A 16,938-nucleotide genomic window follows, 5' to 3' on the forward strand; every position below is an offset into this window, starting at 1 on the left:
GCTCCAGCACGGGTCGAACCCAGAGAGGTTTACCGTGCACCCCCTCGTGCTGAATTCCGAGCCCCGGTGCCCACAGGGCCCGTCCGACACTCAGGACCACCCAATAACAGCTCTGAGCGTCCCAGACCGACTTGCCACCGATGCAAGCAACCAGGGCATTTCATGGCTAGCTGCCCCCTTAATACGCACCAGACACCCAGGAATTACAATGACCCCTCTGGGTCCTATCGTCCGGCCCGGGCCCTCTGTGTTAACCAAGAGGCCCCTATGGAGGGATATGTGGGGCCGCTTCACGAGGCAGACCCTGTATATGCTGCCTCAGATAACCGCCAGCACCATCGGCAGAGGGTATGGCTCGAGGGGCGATCTACCGAGGGATTGCGAGACACAGGGGCTACTATCACGCTGGTACAGAGTCATTTGGTGCCAGAGCACAAGCGATCCGGACAGACTGTGGCCGTTAGAGTGGCGGGGGGGGATGTGTACAAAATTCCAACAGCTAAAGTGCATCTTGATTGGGGAGCGGGAAAGGGGGCTGTGAACGTGGGCCTAATGGATAATTTACCTGCCGAAGTACTACTGGGCAACGATTTGGGCCCCATGACTTCTGCCTATGCTCCAGTATGCAACAACGAGGCGGACCCAGTGACTACACGGGCCCAAGCCCGGACGGAGCGAGAGCTTTCACCAGTGCGGGAGACACAGGTAAGACCTACCCCGACCTTGCCTGACAGGTTAGGCCCCATACCCTGGGACACCCCAGATGCTTTCGAGGCAGAGTCTAAGACTGACCCGACCTTACAAAAGTACCGGGAACGAGCAGAGACCGGAGGGGGCGGGGCAGATAACGAAACATTCTTATGGGAAAAAGGGAAACTATACCGCTGGACAGAGAAAAGGGGACAGCGTAGGCGACAGCTGGTAGTGCCCCACAAATACCGTCAAGAAATCCTCAAAATAGGCCACGACATCCCCTTAGCAGGCCACCTAGCCGTTACCCGTACCCTACACCGCATTACTCACACGTTCTTTTGGCCAGGGGTGCACGCTGACGTTAGAACTTACTGTAACACCTGCGATGTGTGTCAACGAGTAGGAAGGCGAGGCGATCACCCTAAAGCCCAGCTAGTAAATATGCCCATTGTAGAGGAACCCTTCAGCCGGGTTGCTATTGACCTAGTGGGACCACTGGCTACCCCTAGTCCCTCCGGTAAGCGATACATTCTTACCGTAGTGGACTACGCTACCAGGTACCCAGAGGCTGTCGCCCTATCCAACATACAAGCGGATACGGTAGCGAATGCACTAGTACAGGTGTTCTCCCGGGTAGGATTTCCAAAAGAAATCCTATCCGACCGAGGCACCCAATTTACGGCTGAATTGACCCAACAACTCTGGCAGGTTTGCAAAATTAAGTCCCTCCTAAGCTCCCCATACCACCCCCAGACGAACGGGCTGTGTGAGAGGTTCAATGGGACCCTCAAGCAAATGCTCAAGACGTTCACTCAGGAATACCGAGACTGGGAACGCTTCCTGCCGCACCTCCTATTTGCTTATCGGGAGGTGCCCCAGGAAACGACAGGGTTCTCTCCCTTCGAGTTGCTCTACGGAAGAAAGGTACGGGGACCCCTAAACCTGATCCGGGAGCACTGGGAGGGAGAGATGGAGGCTGACGGTGTCCCAATTGTGCCATACGTGCTGGAACTCAGGGACCGAATGGAGCAATTAGCCAAATCCGTGCGGGCTAATCTCCAGTTGGCCCAGAGAAGACAGAAAGTATGGTACGATCGGGGGGCCCGAAAGAGAATCTTCACCATAGGACAAAAGGTGTTAGTACTTAAGCCGGTGAAGACAGACAAATTGCAGGCGTCCTGGCAGGGTCCCTACCAGATCGTAGAGAAAAGGGGAGACACCACTTATGTGATAGCTAGCTGCCACGACAACAATCTTAGAAAGACATTCCATGTAAACATGCTCAAGGAATATTTTGAGCGACCAGAGAACGTGACGGCCGTATGTTGTTCCCCTCAGGAAGACCCCGACAGTTTACCCATTCCAGACCTATTAGAAAAGAGCCTCCCCACAGGTATAGTGGCGCAGGTTCAGATAGGGGACCGACTTAGCCCCACTGAAAGGGAGCAGCTCAACCAACTCCTCCAGTCCAAACACCTCACCTTCTCCCCGAAGCCAGGGTACACTACTTTAACCACCCACCAGGTAGATACTCCGGGACAAGCTCCCTTGCGCCAGGCTCCGTACCGAATCCCCGAAGCAGTTAGGACAGGAATGAAGAAGGAGATCGATGAGATGCTCCAGCTCAGGGTAATTGAGCCCTCCGATAGTCCCTGGGCCTCCCCAGTTGTCTTGGTGCCCAAGAAAGATGGGACCACCCGGTTCTGCGTAGACTATCGGAGGCTCAATGAAAATACCGTGACGGACGCTTACCCTATGCCCAGGGTAGACGAGCTACTCGATCGTATAGCCAGGGGAAATTACCTGACCACTATTGACCTCTGCAAAGGTTACTGGCAGATTCCCCTGGCCCCGGAGGCTATCCCCAAGTCGGCATTCGTCACCCCATTCGGCTTATATCAGTTTAGGGTAATGCCGTTTGGGATGAAGAATGCCCCAGCTACATTCCAGCGCTTGGTGGATAGGCTCCTGGATGGCTTCCAGAGTTTTGCTTGCGCCTACCTGGACGACATAGCGATCCACAGTGAGTCCTGGGAGGACCACTTAGCTCATGTGGGAATGGTTCTGGATCAGATCCGGGCTGCTGGCCTGACTCTGAAGCCAGAAAAATGCCACTTTGGGATGGCCGAGGTACAGTACCTGGGTCACCGGGTGGGGTGTGGAAAGCAGCGACCAGAGCCGGCCAAAATAGAAGCTGTCGCCAATTGGCCCACCCCCATCACTAAGACTCAGGTCCTAGCCTTCCTGGGCACGGCAGGGTACTATAGACGGTTCGTACCAGACTACAGCACACTTGCCAAACCCCTGACTGACTTGACCAAGAAGAACTTACCTCGACAGGTCCTGTGGTCTCCCCACTGTGAAACGGCTTTCCAGGCTCTCAAAAATGCTCTAATTAACGCTCCTGTCTTGGCGGCCCCAGCCCTTAACAAACGTTTTATCGTCCATACCGATGCTTCCATGTTCGGGCTGGGAGCCGTCCTCAGCCAAGTAGGCGAAGATGGAGGGGAGCATCCAGTTGCCTACATCAGCCGGAAGCTCCTGCCCCGCGAAGTCAGCTATGCAGCGGTCGAAAAGGAGTGTTTGGCTTTGGTGTGGGCATTAAAGAAATTGACTCCCTATTTATATGGTCAGGAGTTCACTCTGGTCACCGACCATAACCCGTTGGTGTGGCTGAACCGGGTCTCTGGAGATAACGGCAGGCTATTACGTTGGAGCTTATCGTTGCAAACCTTCAATTTCACCATTACTTACAGACCTGGGAAACAGAATGGCAACGCCGACGGGTTGTCCAGACAAACCGACCTCAGCCCCGCATAACCAGCGGTCTGGACAGCCTTAGTCTGCCCCGAAAAGGGGTCAGACCGTGTCTGCCAGAGTGTTCCACAGAAAGGGAGCAATGTTACAGAAGCATTAGTTATTTTGTTGTGAAGAGCTTATTTCCCAGCAGCAATGCCTGAACCAGCAAGCCAGCGCCTAAGAAGGGCTCCAAGAAAACCGTAACAAGTTTCATTTCATAAAGAGTTAACTCTTTTTTTTCAGCTTTTAGAAACTATTGTCTAATCACCTCTGGAGCCAGACTGCTAATTGATAAGATGAACTTATAAACTTGTTATCTTAAGTACTGTAATCCTATTGTGGCCTGTCAAAGGACAGTGCTCTCTATCTAAATGTGTGATGGGGGATTTTGTGCTTCCCCCCCTCTCCCCCTGGGAGTGCCCTGTGTGCATGTAACTTTAATAAAAAGCAGGCTGGGCATCCCAGTCCTGAGTTCTTGTTTGACCCTCAATCGCAGTGTTGACTCGTTTTTGTGGGCAGAAGGGTATCCTAGCTGTACTGCAGCTAAGGGAGATTATTCTATATTTGCGAGACTCATATAGAATACTATGGAAAGCAGCTTCTCCCCTCTTTAGCAATAGGGATCCAGGCTACTAAGCGGTCCATCTCTCAGCGAGACTAAGGGTAACCGTAACATGTTCCTAACTCTGCTGTTTTCCTTGTTCCTGATTCCGGCTCATCTGACTATTCACTTGGCTCCTGACTCGGCTCGTCTGACTACCAGCTCTGGTTTTGACTCCTGGCTTGTTATTTGACTTGTGGACTTTTTATTATTTTTTGTTATTAATAAAGGTGTGATTATTTTTGCACTTCTCGTCTCAATCTGATTCCTGGCACCCTGACATTACGCAAAGGCCATGAATCCTGATGGTGCTAATAATCAACCTTTACCTGCCATCATTTCCAGGATGGATGAACAGGATCACCGCTTGGATCAATTTGCACTAGCCCTGCAAACCCTGCTGACTGGCACTGCACATTTGGACCAAAGTGTTCCGCAAGTTATGGCTGCTCCTATTTCCACTGCTGCACCTATGCCTACCAGGAGCATGTTCGGTTCTGCACCTCTACCTCAGCAATTTGGAGGCGATCCTATTCAGTGCAGAGGGTTTTTGAACCAGGTGGGCATTTACTTTGAGATGTTACCTCAGGTGTTTCCCTCTGACAGAGCTAAGGTGGGATTTCTCATCTTTTTACTCTCTGACACAGCTCTTGCCTGGGCTAATCCCTTGTGGGAGACTAATAAACCTGTGATTTCAAATTACCCTGAATTTGTGGCCTCCTTTCGAAGTGTATTTGATGTTCCGGCTCGCTCCTCCTCTGCTGCTAAACAACTCATGTCCATTCAGCAAGGTACAAAATCTGTTGCTCAGTATGCTATTGAGTTCTGTACGCTTGCCGCAGAGGTAGGTTGGAACAATGAAGCCCTTGTTGCCGCCTTCTTTCATGGGCTCTCTGATGCGATTAACGACAAAGTTGCTGCCAGATATTTACCAGAGGATCTCGAGGCATTGGTGTCTTTTTTCATCCTAATTGACATCAGACTCAGAGAGAGGCCCTCTTTCAAGGAGTGCTTGTGGAAGCCTCCTGTTCCGTTGTCTCCTACATGTTCGTTCCCACCCATGCCTCCCTCTCCTCCCATGCCTCCTGGTCCAGAGTGACCAGGTACTGCTGAGCCAATGCAGTTGGGATTCACGCGTCTCTCCATGGCGGAGAGGGCCTTTAGGAGGAGGGAGAGGCTCTGCCTCTATTGTGGGTTACAGGGTCACCTTTTGAAGTCTTGTCCTAAACGGCCGGGAAACGCTCACACCTAAGGTCCTGTTGGGAGCAGACCATGGGTGGTTTATCCTCGTCCCCGGAACCGCTTAAGGAGAAACCTTTTGTCACGGTTGTCCTTTCCTGTGTGGACTCCTCCATAGTCACTCAGGCTCTTGTTGACTCCGGTGCTGCGGGCTATTTCATTGACAGTGCTTTTATATCAAAGTACTCCATTCCTGTTTTGCCTCTGTCCTTTCCGCTTGCTATTGAGGCCATTGATGGCAGGCCCCTTTAGCCCGCACTCGTTACTCACGAAACTGCTCCGTTGTCCATGGCTGTTGGGGCTCTCCATTTTGAAACTCTCCAGTTCCAGGTGATAAACTCTCCGCATTTTCCGGTTGTTCTGGGTTATCCCTGGCTCCAAAAGCACAATCCCAGTCTCGACTGGCGAAGGTTCGAAATTTTGTTGTGGTTCCCGCAATGTATTTCCACTTGTCTTCAGAAACCAGTTAAAGTCTTGTGCACTTCTGCGGTATCTCAATTGCCAGAGGAGTACAGAGAATTCCTAGACGTGTTTGACAAGGTGCATGCCGGTACGTTGCCTCCTCACCGGTCTTACGATTGTGCCATAGACATGCAACCCGGAGCCATTCCTCCTCGGGGCCGGGTGTACCCTCCGTCTGTTGCAGAGAAATGAGCTATGGAGGAGTATGTTGCTGATGCTCTGTCATGGGGGATCATCCGCAAATCCTGCTCTCCTGCAGGGGCTGCCTTCTTCTTTGTAAAGAAAAAGGGTGGCGAGATAAGACCATGTATCAATTATAGGGGTCTTAATCGTCTTACCATTAAGAATGCTTACCCTATTCCGCTTACTACGGAACTCTTTGACAACCTGAAGGGAGCTACGGTCTTTACTAAACTTGATTTGAGAGGAGAGTACACTCTCATTAGGATTAAGGAGGGCCACGAATGGAAAACAGCATTTAACACCAGGAGCAGGCATTATGAGTATCTTGTAATGCCCTTTGACCTATGTAATGCTCCTGCTGTTTTTCAGGAATTTATTAATGATGTCCTACGAGATATGTTGCAACAGTGTGTTGTGGTGTACTTAGACGACATCCTCATACACTCACCCACACTTGAGGTTCATCGTTCTGATGTTACACGGGTTCTTCAGAGACTACGTGAGAACGGCCTGTTTTGTAAACTTGAGAAATGTGAGTTCCACCAGAATCAAGTTACCTTCCTAAACTATGTTATCTCCGTTGCAGGGTTCTCCATGGATCCTGACAAGTTATCTGCAGTTCTGCAGTGGCCTCGCCCAGTTGGTCTTCGGTCTATTCAACGTTTTTTGGGGTTTGCCAATTACTATTCAAAGTTTATTAAAAACTTTTCTTCCTTGGTCAAACCTATAACAGACATGACCCATAAAGAGAATGATCCACTCCATTGGTCACCTACTGCCATTAAGGCCTTTGATAGTCTTAAGACTGCCTTTGCTGCCGCTCCAGTTCTGGCTCATCCTAACCCTGTCCTGCCTTTCGTTCTTGAGGTTGATGCGTCTGAGACTGTAGTAGGTGCCCTCTTGTCTCAACGTCCCATGCCTGACGGTTCCTTGCATCCGTGTGGTTTCTTCTCTAAGAAATTGTCTCCAGCGGAGTGCAATTATGAAATTGGCGACAGGGAATTACTGGCCATAATTTGGGCACCTTCTCGAGGATACTAGCGTGCCAGTGCTCATTCTTACTGACCACAAGAATTTAACCTATCTATCTGAAGCAAAACGTTTGTCGCCCCGACAGGCCAGATGGGCGCTATTTTTGTCTTGGTTTAATTATGTGGTCTCCTACCTGCCTGGTAGTAAGAATGTTAGCGTTGATGCCCTCTCTCAACAATTTTCGCCTCTGTCCAAGGAGGAGTCTGTACCTACTCCTGTTATACCTCCTGACCATATTTTGGCTACCATATGTACTAATTTGACTTCTCCCTTGGGGGAGGAGATCCTGGCTGCACAAACCAATGCACCTCCTGAGAAACCTAGTGGTAAGTGTTTTGTTCCTGAGAATCTTCGAACTAAACTTTTGCACACTTACCACTATCATAAAGCCGCAGGTCACCCAGGCAAGAACCAAATGATTTGGTCTGTCACTCAACAATTCTGGTGGCCAGGTCTTCGTTCTGATGTTGCTGCATATGTTGCCTCCTGCTCAGTTTGTGCACAGAATAAGACTCCTCGACGTCTTCCTGTGGGTCTTCTTCAACCTATTGCTAATGGTGAGCGTCCTTGGACACAATCTTTCCATGGACTTCATTGTCAAGCTCCCTGTTTCCAATGGCAATACTGTTATCCTTATGGTGGTTGGCCGTTTTTCTAAAATGTCACATTGCATTCCCTTGATGAAGCTGCCTACCGCTCAGGAGCTTGCTTCAATTTTTGCCCGGGAGGTCTTCCGTTTACATGGGTTACCCAAGGAGATAGTGTCGGACCGGGGTAGACAGTTTGTCTCCAGATTTTAGTGTTCCTTTTGTGCTCAAATGGGGATCCAGCTTTCCTTCTCCTTGGCATATCACCCTCAATCCAATAGGGCTGCGGAACGATCTAATCAAGCTTTGGAACAGTTCCTTCATTGCTATGTCTCAGATCACCACAATAATTGGTCTGAACTGTTACCTTGGGCAGAGTTTTCTCGTAATAGTGCTATTAATGCTTCCTCCAAGTTATCCCCGTTCATGGTGAATTATGGGTTTCAACCATCCTTGTTGCCCGATTTATTCATGTCTCAGGGTATTCCGGCTTTGAAGGAGCATCTCCAGCAACTCCGTTCCACGTGGGTGCAGATTCAGGATTGCCTTCATCATTCTATGCAGCGCCAAAAGTTCCAGGCTCATCGTAGGTGTCTGCCTGCACCTTCCTACCAGGTTGGTGAGAGAGTTTGGCTGTCCTCCCGCAACTTGAACCTTCGTGTGCCTTCCAATAAATTGGCTCCCCGTTATGTTGGTCCTTTTCGAATACTCCGACGGGTTAATCCTGTGGCCTACGCTCTTGACCTTCCTCCTGCTATGCGCATCTCCAATGTTTTTCATGTCTCCCTCTTGAAACCATTGGTTTGTAATCGGTTTACCACTGTGTTGCCTCGTCTCCGTCCTATCTTTGTTGACAACCATGAGGAGTATGAGGTCAGCAGCATTATTGACTCTTGTATGTCCAGGGGCCGTGTACAGTATTTGGTTCACTGGAGGGGCTACGGTCCGGAGGAGCATTCTTGGGTTTCCTCCTCTGATGTTCATGCTCCCGCCCTCCTCCGTGCCTTCCATGCCCGTTTCCCCAATAAGCCTTTTGTCCTCCCGCGGGGGAGGGGTTGTTGAGGGGAGGATACTGTCAGTGTTTTTTCCCTGTTGTGTTTGCCATGTGCTGCAGGCAGCCATTTTACTCACCTCTCTTCCTGACTATGGTGCATTGTGGGGGATGCTGCTCACTTCCTCCTTCCTGCACTTCCTTTTATGGCCAGACTGGTGTGCATCATCCATGTGAGACAGGATGCAGTCTCAGAATTGTGATGTCATCACTTATTATTTAAAGAGCCTCTGTTCAGTATGCTTTGCCTTTGTGTTGTCTCAGACCTGTTTGTGAGAGTTCCTGTGTATTACCTGGCTGCCTGACGTCCTTCCTGGTTCCTGATCCCTGGCTTGTTCCTAACTCTGCTGTTTTCCTTGTTCCTGATTCCGGCTCGTCTGACTATTCACTTGGCTCCTGACTCGGCTCGTCTGACTACCAGCTCTGGTTTTGACTCCTGGCTTGTTATTTGACTTGTGGACTTTTTATTATTTTTTGTTATTAATTAAAAAGGTGTGATTATTTTTGCACTTCTCGTCTCAGTCTGATTCCTGGCACCCTGACATTACGCAAAGGCCATGAATCCTGATGGTGCTAATAATCCACCTTTACCTGCCATCATTTCCAGGATGGATGAACAGGATCACCGCTTGGATCAATTTGCACTAGCCCTGCAAACCCTGCTGACTCGCACTGCACATTTGGACCAAAGTGTTCCGCAAGTTATGGCTGCTCCTGTTTCCACTGCTGCACCTATGCCTACCAGGAGCATGTTCGGTTCTGCACCTCTACCTCAGCAATATGGAGGCGATCCTATTCAGTGCAGAGGGTTTTTGAACCAGGTGGGCATTTACTTTGAGATGTTACCTCAGGTGTTTCCCTCTGACAGAGCTAAGGTGGGATTTCTCATCTTTTTACTCTCTGACACAGCTCTTGCCTGGGCTAATCCCTTGTGGGAGACTAATAAACCTGTGATTTCAAATTACCCTGAATTTGTGGCCTCCTTTCGAAGTGTATTTGATGTTCCGGCTCGCTCCTCCTCTGCTGCTAAACAATTCATGTCCATTCAGCAAGGTACAAAATCTGTTGCTCAGTATGCTATTGAGTTCTGTACGCTTGCTGCAGAGGTAGGTTGGAACAATGAAGCCCTTGTTGCCGCCTTCTTTCATGGGCTCTCTGATGCGATTAACGACAAAGTTGCTGCCAGATATTTACCAGAGGATCTCGAGGCATTGGTGTCTTTTTTCATCCTAATTGACATCAGACTCAGAGAGAGGCCCTCTTTCAAGGAGTGCTTGTGGAAGCCTCCTGTTCCGTTGTCTCCTACATGTTCGTTCCCACCCATGCCTCCCTCTCCTCCCATGCCTCCTGGTCCAGAGTGACCAGGTACTGCTGAGCCAATTCAGTTGGGATTCACGCGTCTCTCCACGGCGGAGAGGGCCTTTAGGAGGAGGGAGGGGCTCTGCCTCTATTGTGGGTTACAGGGTCACCTTTTGAAGTCTTGTCCTAAATGGCCGGGAAAGCTTCCCCCAAAATGGTGCATTGTGGGGGATGCTCCTCACTTCCTCCTTCCTGCACTTCATTTTATGGCCAGACTGGTGTGCATCATCCATGTGAGACAGGATGCAGTCTCAGAATTGTGATGTCATCACTTATTATTTAAAGGGCCTCTGTTCAGTATGCTTTGCCTTTGCGTTGTCTCAGACCTGTTTGTGAGAGTTCCCGTGTATTACCTGGCTGCCTGACGTCCTTCCTGGTTCCTGATCCCTGGCTTGTTCCTGACTATGCTGTTTTCCTTGTTCCTGATTCCGGCTCGTCTGACTATTCGCTTTGGCTCCTGACTTGGCGCGTCTGACTACCAGCTCTGGTTTTGACTCCTGGCTTGTTTTTTGACTTGTGGACTTTTTAACATTTTTTGTTATTAATAAAGGTGTGATTATTTTTGCACTTCTCATCTCAGTCTGATTCCTGGCACCCTGACAAAAGGGACCTTAAAACAGGTCTGGCATTAGCAACTGGGATTCACACGGGGTAAGTACAGAGATTCTATCCCGCTTCCCTTCTGTGAATTGGAGCCAAGAGGTCTGGCCATTTAATATTATGAGGGGGTTGGAGTCCCTCCTCAGTTTAGAGTCTTGCTATCATGGGGATGACAGTCCCACCAAATGTAAGGGTTAAAGTCCCACATACATAGATATACTGTATTTATACTGTAGACAGACATAGATATCACTGGAGCTGAGTAATCACTGATTGATGCTTATTTATATTGTATTATTTTGTGTTATATTGTATTGTGCTGTATTTACAAGTATTGTTGTAGTTAAAAACTACAATTTTTTTTAAAGGTAAAGACATCTTTATGGTAAGATCATTCCTTTCACTGTCAAACACTTGGAATTACAAAACCCAAATAGCAGATACCATACAAGTTAAGAAAGGAAAAATGCATATGCTTTAGTAACACGGATCCAATAAGAGCCTTGGTAAGTAGATAATATACCATCATTACCATCATAAGTATTCCACTTCCAAAACTCATATTTATCTGTATAGTTGTTATAAATTTCTAGCTAAGGTGTGTCCTTAATCTCTTTATTTTGAGTAGTTTGATAATACACTATCGCCTAGATTTAGAGTTCTGCGTTAGCCGTCCAAACCAGCGTTAGGGGGTCCTAACACTGGTTTTGGCCGCCCGCTGGTATTTAGAGTCAGTCAGGAAAGGGTCTAACGCTCACTTTCCAGCAGCGACTTTTGCATACCGCAGATCCCCTTACGTCAATTGCGTATCCTATCTTTTCAATGGGATCTTTCTAACGCTGGTATTTAGAGTCTTGGCTGAAGTGAGCGTTAGAACTCTAACGTCAAAACTCCAGCCGCAGAAAAAAGTCAGGAGTTAAGAGCTTTCTGGGCTAACGCCGGTTCATAAAGCTCTTAACTACTGTGCTCTAAAGTACACTAACACCCATAAACTACCTATGTACCCCTAAACCGAGGTCCCCCCACATCGCCGCCACTCTAATAAAAAATTTTAACCCCTAATCTGCCAACCGCACACCGCCGCAACCTACATTATCCCTATGAACCCCTAATCTGCTGAACCTAACATCGCCAAAACCTACATAATATTTATTACCCCCTAATTTGCCACCCCCAACGTCGCAGCTACCTACCTACACTTATTAACCTTTAATCTGCCGACCGGACCTCGCCGCCACTATAATAAATGTATTAACCCCTAAACCGCCTCACTCCCGCCTCAAAAACCCTATAATAAATAGTATTAACCCCTAATCTGCCCTCCCTAACATCGCCGACACCTAACTTCAAGTATTAACCCCTAATCTGCCGACCGGACCTCGCCGCTACTATAATAAATGTCTAACCCTAACACTAACACCCCCCTAAATTAAATATAATTTTTATCTAACGAAATAAATTAACTCTTATTAAATAAATTAATCCTATTTAAAGCTAAATACTTACCTGTAAAATAAACCCTAATATAGCTACAATATAATGAATAATTATATTGTAGCTATTTTAGGATTTATATTTATTTTACAGGCAACTTTGTATTTATTTTAACTAGGTACAATAGCTATTAAATAGTTAATAACTATTTAATAGCTACCTAGTTAAAATAATTACAAAATTACCTGTAAAATAAATCCTAACCTAAGTTACAATTAAACCTAACACTACACTATCAATAAATTAATTAACTAAACTATCTACAATTATCTACAAATAAATCAACTAAACTAAATTACAAAAAAAAACAAACACTAAATTACAAAAAATAAAAAAAGATTACAAGAATTTTAAACTAATTACACCTACTCTAAGCCCCCTAAAAAAATAACAAAGCCCCCCAAAATAAAAAAATGCCCTACCCTATTCTAAAATAAAAAGTTAACAGCTCTATTACCTTACCAGCCCTTAAAAGGGCCTTTTGCGGGGTATGCCCCAAAGAAAACAACTCTTTTGCATTTAAATAAACATACAATACCCCCCCCAACATTACAACCCACCACCCACATACCCCTAATCTAACCCAAACACCCCTTAAAAAACCTAACACTAAGCCCCTGAAGATCTCCCTACCTTATCTTCACCACGCCGGGTATCACCGATCCGTCCAGAAGAGGGTCCGAAGTCTTCATCCTATCCGGCAAGAAGAGGACATCCGGACCGGTAGACATGTTCATCCAGGCGGCATCTTCTATCTTCATCCATCTGGCGTGGAGCGGGACCATCTTGAAGCAGCCGACGCGGATCCATCCTCTTCTTCCGGGGACTCCAGACGAATGAAGGTTCCTTTAAGTGACGTCATCCAAGATGGCGTCCCTCAAATTCCGATTGGCTGATAGGATTCTATCAGACAATCGGAATTAAGGTAGGAAAAATCTGATTGGCTGATTGAATCAGCCAATCAGATTCAAGTTCAATCGGATTGGCTGATCCAATCAGCCAATCAGATTGAGCTTGCATTCTATTGGTTGTTCCGATCAGCCAATAGAATGCAAACTCAATCTGATTGGCTGATCCAATCAGCCAATCGGATTGAACTTGAATCTGATTGGCTGATTCAATCAGCCAATCAGATTTTGCCTACCTTAATTTATTTAATAAGAGTTAATTTATTTTGTTAGATAAAAATTATATTTAACTTAGGGGGGTGTTAGGGTTAGACTTAGCTTTAGGGGTTAATACATTTATTATAGTAGCGGCGAGGTCCGGTCGGCAGATTAGGGGTTAATACTTGAAGTTAGGTATCGGCGATGTTAGGGAGGGCAGATTAGGGGTTAATACTATTCATTATAGGGTTTTTGAGGCGGGAGTGAGGCGGTTTAGGGGTTAATACATTTATTATAGTGGCGGCGAGGTCCGGTCAGCAGATTAGCGGTTAATAAGTGTAGGTAGGTATCGGCGACGTTGGGGGGGGCAGATTAGGGGGTAATATAACATAGGGGTCGGCAATGTTAGGGGCAGCAGATTAGGGGTACATAGGGATAATGTAGGTTGCGGCGGTTTACGGAGCGGCAGATTAGGGGTTAATAATAAAATGCAGGGGTCAGCGATAGCGGGGGCGGCAGATTAGGGATTAATAAGTGTAAGGTTAGGGGTGTTTAGACTTGGGGTACATATTAGGGTGTTAGGTGCAGACTTAGGAAGTGTTTGCCCATAGGAAACAATGGGGCTGCGTTTGGTTTTTTTTTTAACTCAAACTGCCCCATTGTTTCCTATGGGGATATCGTGCACGAGCAAGTTTTTGAAGCTGGCCGCGTCCGTAAGCAACACTGGTATTGAGAGTTGAAGTGGCGGTAAATATGCCTGCACGCTCCCTTTTTGGAGCCTAACGCAGCCCTTCAGAGAACTCTAAATACCAGCGTTGTTTAAAAGGTGCGGGGAAAAAAAAACACGCTTAGCTAAAGCACCCCTTCTAACGCAAAACTCTAAATCAAGGCGTAAGGAATGATTGTCATGGGAAATTCCTAATGCTAAAATATTGCAGCATTCTCTTTCAACTATAAAAGGTGCAAACATACTCTCTATACTCCGGGTGAATACTGATTAGTGATAAGTAGTATCCTGGCCCTGAGAGGACCTCTAACAACTGTGAACAGGATTTAAAATCTTTATATTTTCCATCCTCTACTATAACTTTAATTTTTAAGAGAAAGACCCGTAATCCCCTTCATTTTATGGACCCTTCTACTTAATAAAAAAATAATACAAACTTTGAATGTATAACATTGCAAAGAGATTGAAAAAAAAAGAAACCTCTTGATTCATATTTCTCAATCTGGGTTTATGGTGGGTAGAAATCCTGTGAAAAATATACGTAAAGACTTTTTAGTTTTAGATCATCATTGGAATAAACCAACTACAAATAAATCACATTATAAGGTCGATTCTGCTCTATTGACAACCAAGGCTAAAAAGGCATTCAACTCCATAGAATGGGATTATGTTTATTCTACTTGAGATCATGTTTTATTTAAAGGCCACTTCTGCAATTTTCTACACTATACAAAAATCCCTTTTCAAATTTATTGACTAATAGACTTGCCCTACCTAAAAAAATATTTTTATTGAAAGGGACAAGACAAGGGTGTCCACTCACTCCCTTCCTCTCCAATATTCATATTGAGCCATTAGCTATTTATCTATGACAGATAATGAAAAGTATCCGTATAAGGGGTTAGAATGTAGTATTATCTTTTTACACTGACAATTTAATGATCTTTCTGAGTGGCACTCAGCATAGCATCCCTTTATTTAGACGTTATTCAGGAATACAGTTTGTTCTCAGGATACAAAATTAATTTTGATAAAACTGATATCATGTGGATAACACTTTAAAGGGAAGTAATCTTAGTCACCCTTTTAAAGAGGTAGAACATATTAAGCAACTACAAATGATGCCAGATGTCTTTATGTGTACCTTAATAAAAAAAATACTACTTTGAACAGGATTTAAAATCTTTATATTTTCCATCCTCTACTATAACTTTTAATTTTAAGAAAGACCCGGAATCCCCTTCATCTTTTAGATCCTTCTACTTAGTAAAAAAATATTACAAACTTTTAATGTAAAACATTGTAAAGAGATTGAAAAAAAATAATTAAACCTCTTGATTCATATTGCTCAATCTGGCTTTATGCTTGGTAGAAATCCTGTGAAAAATATACGTAAAGCCTTTTTAGTTTTAGATAATCTTTGGAATAAATTAACTACTAAGAAGTCACATCATAAGTTTGATTCTGCTTTATTGACAGCTAATGCTGAAAAGTAATTTTGCTCCATAGAATGGGACTATATGTATTATACTTTAAATTCACAGACCTGAATATTTCAGCTGTCCCACTGGCCTCTGCAATCAGGTATCCTCCGGGAAGATAGTTCCCCACCCACCCCGTCCCTTACCCCACCCACCCCAAGCTCATTTCCTCATTTATAGATAGTCTCCCATACAACTTTCATTCTCCTAAACTGACAGCTGCAAACACTGATCAGCACATCCTTCCATTCACTTAACCCTATAGAATACATACTCTCTCTCCCTACAAATAGCTATATATCCCACACTGATAGTATATACTTATTCTGTGAAGTCTTGCACATGCTCAGTATGAGCTGGTGATGTAAATAGTGTAAATATAAAAAGACTGTGCACATTTTGCTAATGGAATTAAATTGGAAAGTTGTTTAAAATTGCTGCTCTATCTGAATAATAAAAGTTTAATGTTGACTTGAGTGTCCCTTTAATCAGATCTCGCTTTGTGCTATCTTGTTGTGAATCCTTGTTTAATGAAGATAACATTGTGACAAATTTAATAAGATAGTGATTACCTAGAATATAATTTTATTAATTATCTGTTATTATTTAAAGTCATTTAAAGGTGCAAAAATGCTGTAATAAATGAGATCAGTTTATTATTTTACCACTGATTGTATATAACTATGTAGCTGATACAAAGAAACAGAAGCGCCACATGGTCTAGCACTGTGCATACTGTTGTAAGATGATATATGAGAAATTTGCACTCACATTTGATGATGCACCCCTCTTGGTGCAAATGGAGCAGGCTGGAATCTAACGGTCACCCAGCAGACGGCCTCCGGTGTGGCTCAAACTGTAATGGTTCAGGATGGGATATCACAGTATAAGAAGCACCAGATATCAGGTTTATAGTAGATAAAAACAACAACCTGTAAAGGATATAATGGAACAGAAGCCCACATGGCCACACACCCTCTCACCAGGGACGTGCACTCATAAGAGGCAGGTGAGGCAGTGCCTCCCCCTGGCCAATCTATGTATTACACCCTTTTTGTAAAAATTTAAAAAAAAAAAAAATAATCCTTTTTTTTTTTTCAAATCTATATTTTTTTTAATAAACAGGTGACCCCCCCTACCCCCCCCACCCCTCCACCAAATTTATTTTATGTGCATGCATTGTGCAAAACTTATTATACTTATTATACAATCAATACTACACATACATTCATATTGCGCAATAATAAACTGGAGGCTAGCTATCCTTATATTGCGCAATATGAAATGTATGTATTGGGAACTATGGGCCGCTGAGAGACTGCTGCTGCCATCAAGAGGATAATCAGTGCAATGCAGCAGTGCTCTCAATGCGGCCCATGCTCCCACACCGGAGGCTCGCCTCGGGAGCAAGTTGGCCGTCTCAGCCAATCAGATCTCTCAGTATTGCCCGGCTGCCCGCAACTGTGTCTGAGTCTGTCTGGGCGGGCTGCCGGAATTGAGGCGCGCGTCGTCAGCGTCTGTCAC

The 16,938-nt window shown here is 45.6% G+C and overlaps 1 long non-coding RNA gene across 1 annotated transcript in view; it reads right to left on the bottom strand.

Annotated features, from left to right (window-relative positions):
• LOC128660052 (uncharacterized) overlaps positions 1 to 16,289 on the bottom strand; it is an 86,765-nt gene extending 70,476 nt beyond the window's left edge. Inside the window, exon 1 of the long non-coding RNA XR_008402504.1 lies at positions 16,186 to 16,289. This is a non-coding gene — a long non-coding RNA (uncharacterized LOC128660052). The remainder of the gene's footprint in view (positions 1 to 16,185) is intronic.
• Positions 16,290 to 16,938: the final 649 nt, after the last annotated feature.

This window comes from Bombina bombina, chromosome 5 (assembly GCF_027579735.1).
Source record: "Bombina bombina isolate aBomBom1 chromosome 5, aBomBom1.pri, whole genome shotgun sequence".
Classification (NCBI taxonomy): domain Eukaryota; kingdom Metazoa; phylum Chordata; class Amphibia; order Anura; family Bombinatoridae; genus Bombina; species Bombina bombina.